The sequence below is a fragment of the Physeter macrocephalus genome, chromosome 16 (assembly GCF_002837175.3).
Source record: "Physeter macrocephalus isolate SW-GA chromosome 16, ASM283717v5, whole genome shotgun sequence".
Lineage (NCBI taxonomy): Eukaryota > Metazoa > Chordata > Mammalia > Artiodactyla > Physeteridae > Physeter > Physeter macrocephalus.
The window spans coordinates 84,470,612-84,480,026 of record NC_041229.1 but is presented as its reverse complement, the minus strand read 5'-3'; positions in this window follow the sequence as shown (position 1 = coordinate 84,480,026).

Below are 9,415 nucleotides of genomic sequence, written 5' to 3'. Positions count from 1 at the left end.
GTAGCCCCTGTTCGCCACAACTAGAGAAAGCCCAAGCACAGCAATGAAGACACAACGCAGCCAAAAATAAATAAATTAATTAATTTTTTAAAAAAAAGAAAGAAAGAAAAAGCCATGACTTGAGATCCAGACATGGCTCTTCGCTTGAAGCTATTCAATTGCCTTCAGTATTGTTGGAGGTGACACCAGAGGGAAGAGAGTCCCTCTTTTTGTAAAAACTAATTTAACCAGCTTAGCCCTCTGCAGCTAAGCCACGGTCTCTGCCATTTTATGAAGTAACCATGAGGAAATATCGGCTTGTTTTGCTATTTGTAGCTCATCGTTGGAGTTGGGACCTATTAATAAATTTGAAATATCTGATTAAACACTAGAGAGGGGGAAGGGAAGGAAGGCTCTTAAGGAGGAATAACAATAAATACCCAAGGAACTGTGTTTTCTTCTCAGCCACGTCTTTACTCCCAGCTGAAGTCAGTGGAGTCTGGTCTCACGGGGGCCTTAGGGCTGCTGAGTGCAGATGCTGCACAGAGGTACCTGGTGTTCTAGTCACTGCTTGGCCAGCCTGCAAACTGTCCTCTAGCAGACACTTTTCTTACCTTGCTCTGTGTTTGCAAGCCAGAGAACAGAGTGGAGAGTGAAGAGATGGGGTGCAGTCTGAATGATATAAAGATTCTGGTTTTAGAAGAAGAGAAAATAGGAGAACAATTCACACCTAACATTTATCGCCAGTCTACGGTTGCCAGACACGTTATATATTAATCTCCCTGAACTCCATTTCACAGCTGAAGGAACTAGGTCTAGAAGGGTGAAGTAACTAGTCTAAAATAAAACCTCTAGTAGGCAGTAAAGCAAGAACTTGAACCCAGGTGTGTCTGGCTCAAGGCCATGCCCTATGTGATTAATTTCAGAAGGCCCTAGTTCTCCCTTTCTTGCCCCACCTGCTCTTCAGTGTAGTGGTCAAGCTCCTAGCCTCAGGAGGCCGAGTACAGAAGTTTACACCCTGGTTCTACCACCTCCAGGCTCTGTTACCTTAGCCAAGTAAGCCAACTTCTCTGTGACTGGGTTTTCTGATATCTAAGTTTCTGATCAGATGTGACTCTATTGACATTCATAGCACCTACCTCTTAGAGTTCTTGTAAAAACTTAATAGATTAATACAAGTAATGTGCTTGGAACAGTAACTGGCTCAGAATAAGTGAATTGTCATTATTGGTACATCAGATAACTTAGGCAAGACAGTCAATTTACCATCAAGACTTCACCAAAAGGCCAGAATTGGGTGTAACTACTAGGTAATAGGCAGTGTAAAATCCACCTCTTAACCTGTTAAAAAGGGTCCTGTAAAAGAACAAAAACGAAAACAAAAAGCCCAGAAGACTGGAAGAACTGAATAATATAATAATTATACTATGATGTGTATTTTCTTTCCTTTATCTCCTTACTGATTTCAGCTCCCTGTTAGAAGCTCTGACATGTTTTCCAGAAAGCAGGATCTCATCTCACCCCATAGTCCATGGACCTGCATGGGAACAGTGTCCTGGGTGGTCACCACGTCCAGGGTCCATGCTTCGAAGGCTGCCGCTCCTTTGCTCCATCATCCGCTGTAGTGGAGCACACCCTGCCAACCACACTGCAGAACGTGTGCCTCGAGTTGTTTCAGGAACTATTTGTCACGAGGCTGCTCTGTGCCTTGCGTCAGGCTGGGTGTGGTCAGGGACGCAGGGGGCATAGAAGGCATTGCCCCCACCCTCCAAGGGCTTCAAGGTAACTTGTAGAATCAAGTCATCATACAAGGAAGCCAGATGACAACTTGAGCTCCAAGTGGCAGCACAGGGATGTAGGCAGAGTATCGCTATGGGTCACCACTGGTTGTCAAGGTGGGAATGTGCCCAGGGGAGGTGGGACCTGAGCTTGACATTGGAAGAATTGTTGGAATTTGGATAAGGAAAGAGCTCAAAGGAAAGAGCATGCCACGAGGGGGGACTGGAATCAGCAAAAGTGCCGAAGATGGGAAACTCACACTGAAGGAGCACCTACTATACTGGGCACTGGACGGTGTCTCTTCATTCGTCCATTTGCTCAGTGTTTCCATAGGAAGCCTCTGGTGGCGAGTCATGGACAAACCTTTCTCAGACTGATCTAAACATCAAGTTTTTCTGTTCGTAACTCAGGCGTTGGATTATTGGTTCAGGTAGCTGAGCATCCAGCAGTAGAGTGGGATTCATGGTTCTTATTGGCGGAGGATGAAGCAGGCTAGAATGACGGGAAAGCCAACAAAGAAGAAAGTGGAGAACTTGAAGAAGAAAGGGCTCAAGAGTGAATTGAGAACTTGAAACTGAAAGACAATGAGTAAGTGGAAAACCTGTTATGCAAAAGTCGTATTGTGATTTGACTGTGTTTGCCTGGTCATCATCTGCGCTCTGACCTGACTGGGCAGTTAAGGAGTTTACCCCCACCATCCACTCTCTTCGGGATCTGCCTGTCTGCAGAGAGCATATGTGTGGCTTTGCTCTTTGCTGAAGGTTAAACCTGGCAGCGGGATGAAGCCTGTGGCTTTTCCAGTGATGCTTGTTCTCGGGGAACACGTCTGTCTTGCTCTGGGGCTCAGGCTTAGGGGGCCTGTGGTAATGGAGCTCACATGTGGCCAATGAAACGTGAGCAGAAGTGATGTGGTCGCCTCTGGGTGGAAGCTCTGAGAGTCGGTGTGGGGCTTGCCGTTCTCGCGTTTTCCTCTCTGCCACCAGGATTGGCAATGGTCTAACTGCTGGGCTCCTGAGTGCAGATGCCATGGAGCAGACTTTCAGCCGGCCCACAGTGGACATGTAATGGGGACCAGAAATAAACCTTTGTTTTTTGTCAGCCAGCAACATTCCTGAGCTGTTACTGCAGTATAAGCTGCCTGTCCTAACACAAAGCCTATTGTTACTGCACGTCTAAGGCACTTTCTCCAACAGCCCCATCAGGAAGAGGCTGACAATGACACCTCCATCTGCCCTACTCTTTTTCCCTTTTCTAAAACCCTGATGCGATGGAGATTATTATTTGGTCTCCCTTACACCCTGATAAGGGTCCAGCCTGCAGAACTCCAGGTAATAATGAATCTTGCACCTCAGTCTACAAAAGGGAAAGTTGGAAGCATCTGCAGAAAATGTATTGGTGAGTTCTGATGTTGTGAAGTGAGTGGAAAATTATTTAGATAAACGGATTAATCTGATTGAAATGGTTCCCAGATGTAAATGTCAATGAACCAGACGTGGTAATTCCTTGCTCATGAAGTAGTGTTAGTATGCATGTGATGTGAAGTTTATGTTAAAACACAAGCACAGGATTGCCTCTTGGACTGCGGATGGTGTAAATGGGGATGGGGCCGCCATGAGTGGGAACTGTTTGTGTCAGGTATGGTTAGCTCAAGCAGGATGATGGGCCAGATTGGAGGTTCCTAGAACGTGGCTGTGAATCATGAACAATACGCCAAGCCCAGAAATATATCTTTTGTATAGAAATTAATATCAAGCTACCTGTAAACATCTGCTAAACAAATTCCAAGTGTGCTGGAGGTTTCCCTTCAGTGCTTCAGAATAACAAGTGTTGCCTTCGGAGGGAACAATTGTCCTCTTACAACGTGTGTGTGTGATCTTAGGAGAGAGATAGTCATGCAGTCACGTGCACGTTTCCAAAATTGGGTTGCTGTTAAAATGTGTGCTCAAAGAAGGGTTCTGTGATTAAAAAACAAACAAAACAAACAAAAAAATCAAGGAAATACTGAGTTAAAGGAGGTTCTTCTCTATAGAACTTCTCAAAGGCTCTAATACGTTAATGTTGATTGTGATTCTCCAGAAGTGTGAGGTAATCACAGCTTCCCAGACTTTTCTGACCATGGAACTCACCGATAGATAGACAGATTAAGAAATGGACAGAGGAGGGAGGGAGGGATGGAAGGATGAAGGGTGAATACGGGTGTAGATATATAAATATATTTCTCATGTCACTGGACTACTTGTAAATAAAGAAGTGTACTAAATGAACCTGTAAGTATACCTTTGACTGGATAAACAGACCTCCTTTGATGTGAGCTCTTATAGGGAAAAGAAAATCAGCTAATTAGATTAGGATGCTTTTGGGTGCAGGAAGCAGACTTCCCTTTAAAGAGGACTTAAACAATACGAATGTCTATTATTTCACATAAGAAATCTGGAGGCAGGGTGATTTCTGGATTGGTTAATTCAGCAGCTCTACAGTATTCTTATGAATTCTGACGTTTTGTTTCTTTCTGCTCTGTTTTGCTCAGCACAAAGGCCATGTCTCCCGCCTGATGGCAGGATGTTACTGTGGTTTCTGGCCCTGGGCATATGCAACTCTCCACAGAGTTGGAGGAAAACATTTCCTCCTGGGTGGCTCCTTTTTCAGGAAAGAAATTCTTTCCCCGTAGCCACTGGCAAACTCTCCTTTAGGTTCACATGGCAGGGTCTGGGTTGCACACCTGTGCCTGAATGTAATGGGAGCTGGGAAAGGGAGTGTTTGCCATTTTGAGTCTCCATTGTGAGAGGTGGGTCCTACTAGCAAGAGGAAGTGGGGGGTCTCAGGAAACTTGGTAAGCAGGCAACCAGGGGTGTTTATCATACAACTGTGTGATCTAAGTGCATAGTCTGGGTTCTTCAGAGAAACAGAATATGAAAATATTGTACTCACACATAGGCACACACGCACATACACTCACAAATAAATATATATACACACGTTAAAAAATGGAGGAAATACTGAGTTAAAGTTACACAGGTGTGTGTATATACGTGAGCCAATTTCTTATCATAAATCTCTGTGTTTTACATATATGTTTTATATATAAACATATATTGGAATTCGCTCACATGATTACAGAGGCTGAGAAGTCTCAAGCCCTAAAGTTGGCAATTCCACTGACTTTTTCTCTCATATGCTGCCAGAGCCTCCGTCCTCTACAAATGCCAAGGGTATGTCTCTACTGATCCCAGGTTGGCATCCTCGAGGAATCAAGAGCTGAATTTTAAGCAGAAGTGGGCAAAAATCCCTCCAAGTTGCATAGAATCTTCCATGAAAACCACTCCTTCAGCCTCTTCTGCAGCCTTTCTCTCCACAGCTCATTCATTTATTTAACAAATATTTAATGAGCATCTACTGTGTTCCACCAGTGTTCTAGACAGTGGCTCACAGATAATTGGCAGTTGGGCTGAACCAAAGGTGTCTATTGTGTTGGCGTTGGAAGATTGAACAGTCGGGCGGATTCTGCCTCTTCCTCAGATGCAGGTGCCAAGAGGTCACAGTGCTTGCTCTCCTGAAGCCTTGGCGGCTAAAGGGATGAGGACAGGAGGGATACATAAAGATTATGCAATGATGACCTCTGAGAGCAAGAACCATCGCTTCCATGTGTACTGCTCTCTACATCAGAGCTTCTGCTGGCTTCTGGCTTGTGTGCTATTTTGGAACAGAGGTAGATTAAAACAGATAGAGCTTCTCCCTCTTTTCTTCTTTTATCTGCCTTCTTCTGAGATTTTTCTATCCATGCCTGGGCCTGAAAACACCAGAGGATGGGGAGCTGAATTTTCTTCCTCCTTCTACCTCAACAAGACTGTTAAAGGAAAAACAAGGTTCTAATATTGGTAAACATTGTCAGTGATGTCACAGACTAAGTTGGTTGGTTTCTAAATTCAGTGAGCATACTAAAGATTACCTGCCATTAAACTAACCCTTGAGAATTCAAAACCCCATTGGTATGGTTTTGTGGATTCCAAGCTATAACGTAATATGTCCAACACAGCAGTTTTTCTGTGAACGTGGGAATAGGTTGCTATTTCTGTACGTGAGCACCAGACGAGATATTTGGCTTGTGTTTAGGAATCATAATAAATGCAAACTAGCTGTGTTTTCTGTTCTTTGTTTTATTTTAGCTAAGTGTGAACAGTTTGCTTATATTTAAATAAGTGTGTGAATAATGTGAACTCACTGTAGAGGACATTGCTGATGAATAATATGCCAGCCATTTATACATCGTGGAACATTTTAAAAATAATTTGAAATCATTTCTATTTTCCCCCCAACTTTTTATTTTGGAAAATTTCAAACCTAGAGAAAAGGTAAAAAACAATGTAATGAATAATGAATATTCATAGATCCTTCGCCTAGATTCGTCAGTTGGTGGTATTTTGCCACATTAATGTTATCTCTCTCCCTAATACACACACACACACACACACACACACACACACACACACACACACACACACACAGAGTGTACTCACTACAACAGGTTTTCACAAAGTGAATAAACGCCTGTAACAGGCACTGCGATAAGAAACAGAATATCTGGGAACATATGTATACGTATAACTGATTCACTTTGTTGTAAAGCAGAAACTAACACACCATTTTAAAGCAATTATACTCCAATAAAGATGTTAAAAAAAAGAAAAAAAAAAAGAAACAGAATATCATCAACACCCTGGAATTCTCTCTTGGGTGCCCTTCCTCACATCACCCCACGAGGGAAACCACTATCCTGACTCCTAATACCTAAATGAGTTTTGTCTGTCTTCCAACTGTATGTAAATAGAATCATGTTTTACATACACGTTTTGAACCTAGCTTGTTTTGTTCAACATTGTGAGATTCATCCAAGTTGTGTGCAGAACTCTTTTCTGTTTAGCCCTGTGTTTCGTGGTTGCTGCTGTTCAGGGCATTGACTGTTTTAAAGAGTGCCCTGTGATCGGGACTTATCTGGTCATTTCCTCTGGATTACACTCAGCTTAAACATTTTGGCAAGAACACGACAAAGGTGAGGTTGTGTGTTTCCAGTTGCATCTCACGAGAAGGCACATAGTGTCATTGTGTCCCTTGATCGCTGAGTGATGCTAAGCTTGATGGCTTCGTTAAGCAGCTCTCTGGCAGATCTCTCCATTGTGAAGATACCATCCCTTTTGTAATTAACAAGGACTCTTTGGGAGGACACTCTGAGATCACGTAAACCTCCTGATGGCCAACCAAAATTTTACTCAATGATTTTAGCCTCTGTGGATGATCACTGCTTGAGTAAATTATTTCATTGAAGTTGAAATTCTTAGGAAATTCTCTTAAAACTAAAACACTCTTAAGTATGTTCACTTTTCCAATCCTCCAACTCTTGCACAGGTACAAGATGAACATGCAAGTTATTCTCTCTTTGTCCCCTGAATTCCACTTTCTGCCTTAACTGTTCTATTTTGTCACCCTGGGAGGCTGACCCTGAACCCTGCACCACCTGAATTCCCTTGCAATTGGGTTTCTGGTTGGGTGCAGCCCACGGAAGCATGTTACTGGCAAGACATCCAAGGGCAGGAGAGGAGAGAGGTCAGGGTGCCCCAGCCCCCCTGCTTCAGCCCTCATTGCTGTCAGTAGCTGCATCCCTGATCTTTGGAGTCCCCACCTGGTGACTCTCCACGGTGCAGCTCTCCTTGGCCCCAGCTCCATGGTAATAGTTTCCTCCTCATCCAGTCTGGGTGCTTCAATATTTCTTTTCTTTTTTTAAACAACTTTATTAGAGTGTAATTGCTTTACAATGGTGTGTTAGTTTCTAATATTTCTTGCTTCCTCCTCATCCAGTCTGGGTGCTTCAATATTTCTTTTCTTTTCTTTTCTTTTTTTAAACAACTTTATTAGAGTGTAATTGCTTTACAATGGTGTGTTAGTTTCTAATATTTCTTGTTTGTATACTGAATGCTGTCCACACTGCTACAAAGAGTCCCTTTATTAAAAATCTCCTTAATTAAACCATCTGAGAGATTCTGCTTCCTGCTGGGACTCTGACTGATTCAGTGAATTTCACTCCAAATCACCAGTTCTGATCTGAATGGTAGAGTTTTAATTTTGTTTCTGTCAATCGCCATCACTGACAAGGCTGCATTTGTCAGAGGAGTAAAGACAGTGTTCAGGGAGAGAAAAAAATAGGAAGGGCGGATCCTCCTGGCGTTGGAGGTCCTGGATCCCGGCTTCCCTGAGCCCAGATCCACTCTATTTTTTCCTCAGTTTCAATCCATGAACCAGTAAGTTTACTTTTTTTGGTTTAAGTCAATTTATTTATTTACTTATTTATTTATTTTTAATTTTTGGCTGTGTTGCGTCTTTGTTACTGTGTGGTTTTGTCTAGTTGCGGCTAGTGGGGGCTACTCTTCACTGAGGAGCACGGGCTCTAGCTGCGTGGTCTTCAGTGGTTGTGGCATGCGAGCTCAGTAGTTGTGGCACGTGGGCTCTAGAGCACAGGCTCAGTAGATGTGGCGCACAGTCTTAGTTGCTCCGCGGCATGTGGGATCTTCCCGGACCAGGGATCAAACTCATGTCCCCTGCATTGGCAGGTGGATTCTTAACCACTGCGCCGCCAGGGAAGCCCTTAAGTCAATTTAAATTGAGTTTGTGTCATTGCATCCGAAGAGCCCTGATATTCGGGGATGGCGCAAGGAATCAGCAGTTTGCACGAGCAAAGAGATGAGAGGATCTAGAGACACGCCACCTATGTTTCTATTTGCTTGAAGGGTGTAACACGGCTATGGCTCTTTACTCCTGTCTTGACTTTCTCTGGGTGCTTAAATAAAATACTGAAAGACTTCCTATCTTCCACCTCTCCTGTGTCCAGTTCCTTGAAAACAACCTCTGCCTGGTTGTACTGGGAGCAGGTCTTCTCTGCGTTGTTCATTGGTCACAGGAAGGGCAGGCTGCAGGGAAACTTCAAGAAAGGACAGGCAGTGCCCTGAGGCTGGTAAGAGTGGCCACCATGACCACCTTGGGCCTGAAGGGGCAAGGAGAGGGGGCATTATTAAGCCTGGACACAAAGAGGGCAGTGTAGCCACTTGATGGGAGCTGTGACCTCTGGGTGAGGGACACAGCCAGCTCATGGCATCTCTGTACTGCAGAAACCAGAAGGATAAACACTCTGGCCCCATGCACCTCTCTCCCTCCTATCTCCTGCCATTGCTCCCACTGGCCAAACTCAGCAGATCACCCCAGTTTCTTCTTCCTGGCACAGAGTAGGGTGGAGAAGGGGGAATGGGTGTGAAGCATCTGTGGATGATCACTGCTTGAGTCAATTATCTGCTTTGTTTCTGCGCCAAAATGTGCCTTCACAACCAAACACACCAAAGCCCCGATGGTCTACAAGATCAAGAAACCTTAACCTGGCATTTAAGAGCCATCTTTGAGAGGAGCTATGTATTAGGGTAAAGAGAGAGGTTTTTGGGGTTTTAAAAAATTTTATTTATTTATTTATTATTTGAATTTTATTTTATTTTACTTTTTATACAGCAGGTTCTTATTAGTTATCCCTTTTATACATATCAGTGTATACATGTCAATCCCAATCTCCCAATTCATCCCACCACCACCCCTACCCCGCGCCGCTCCGCCCACTTGGTGTCCA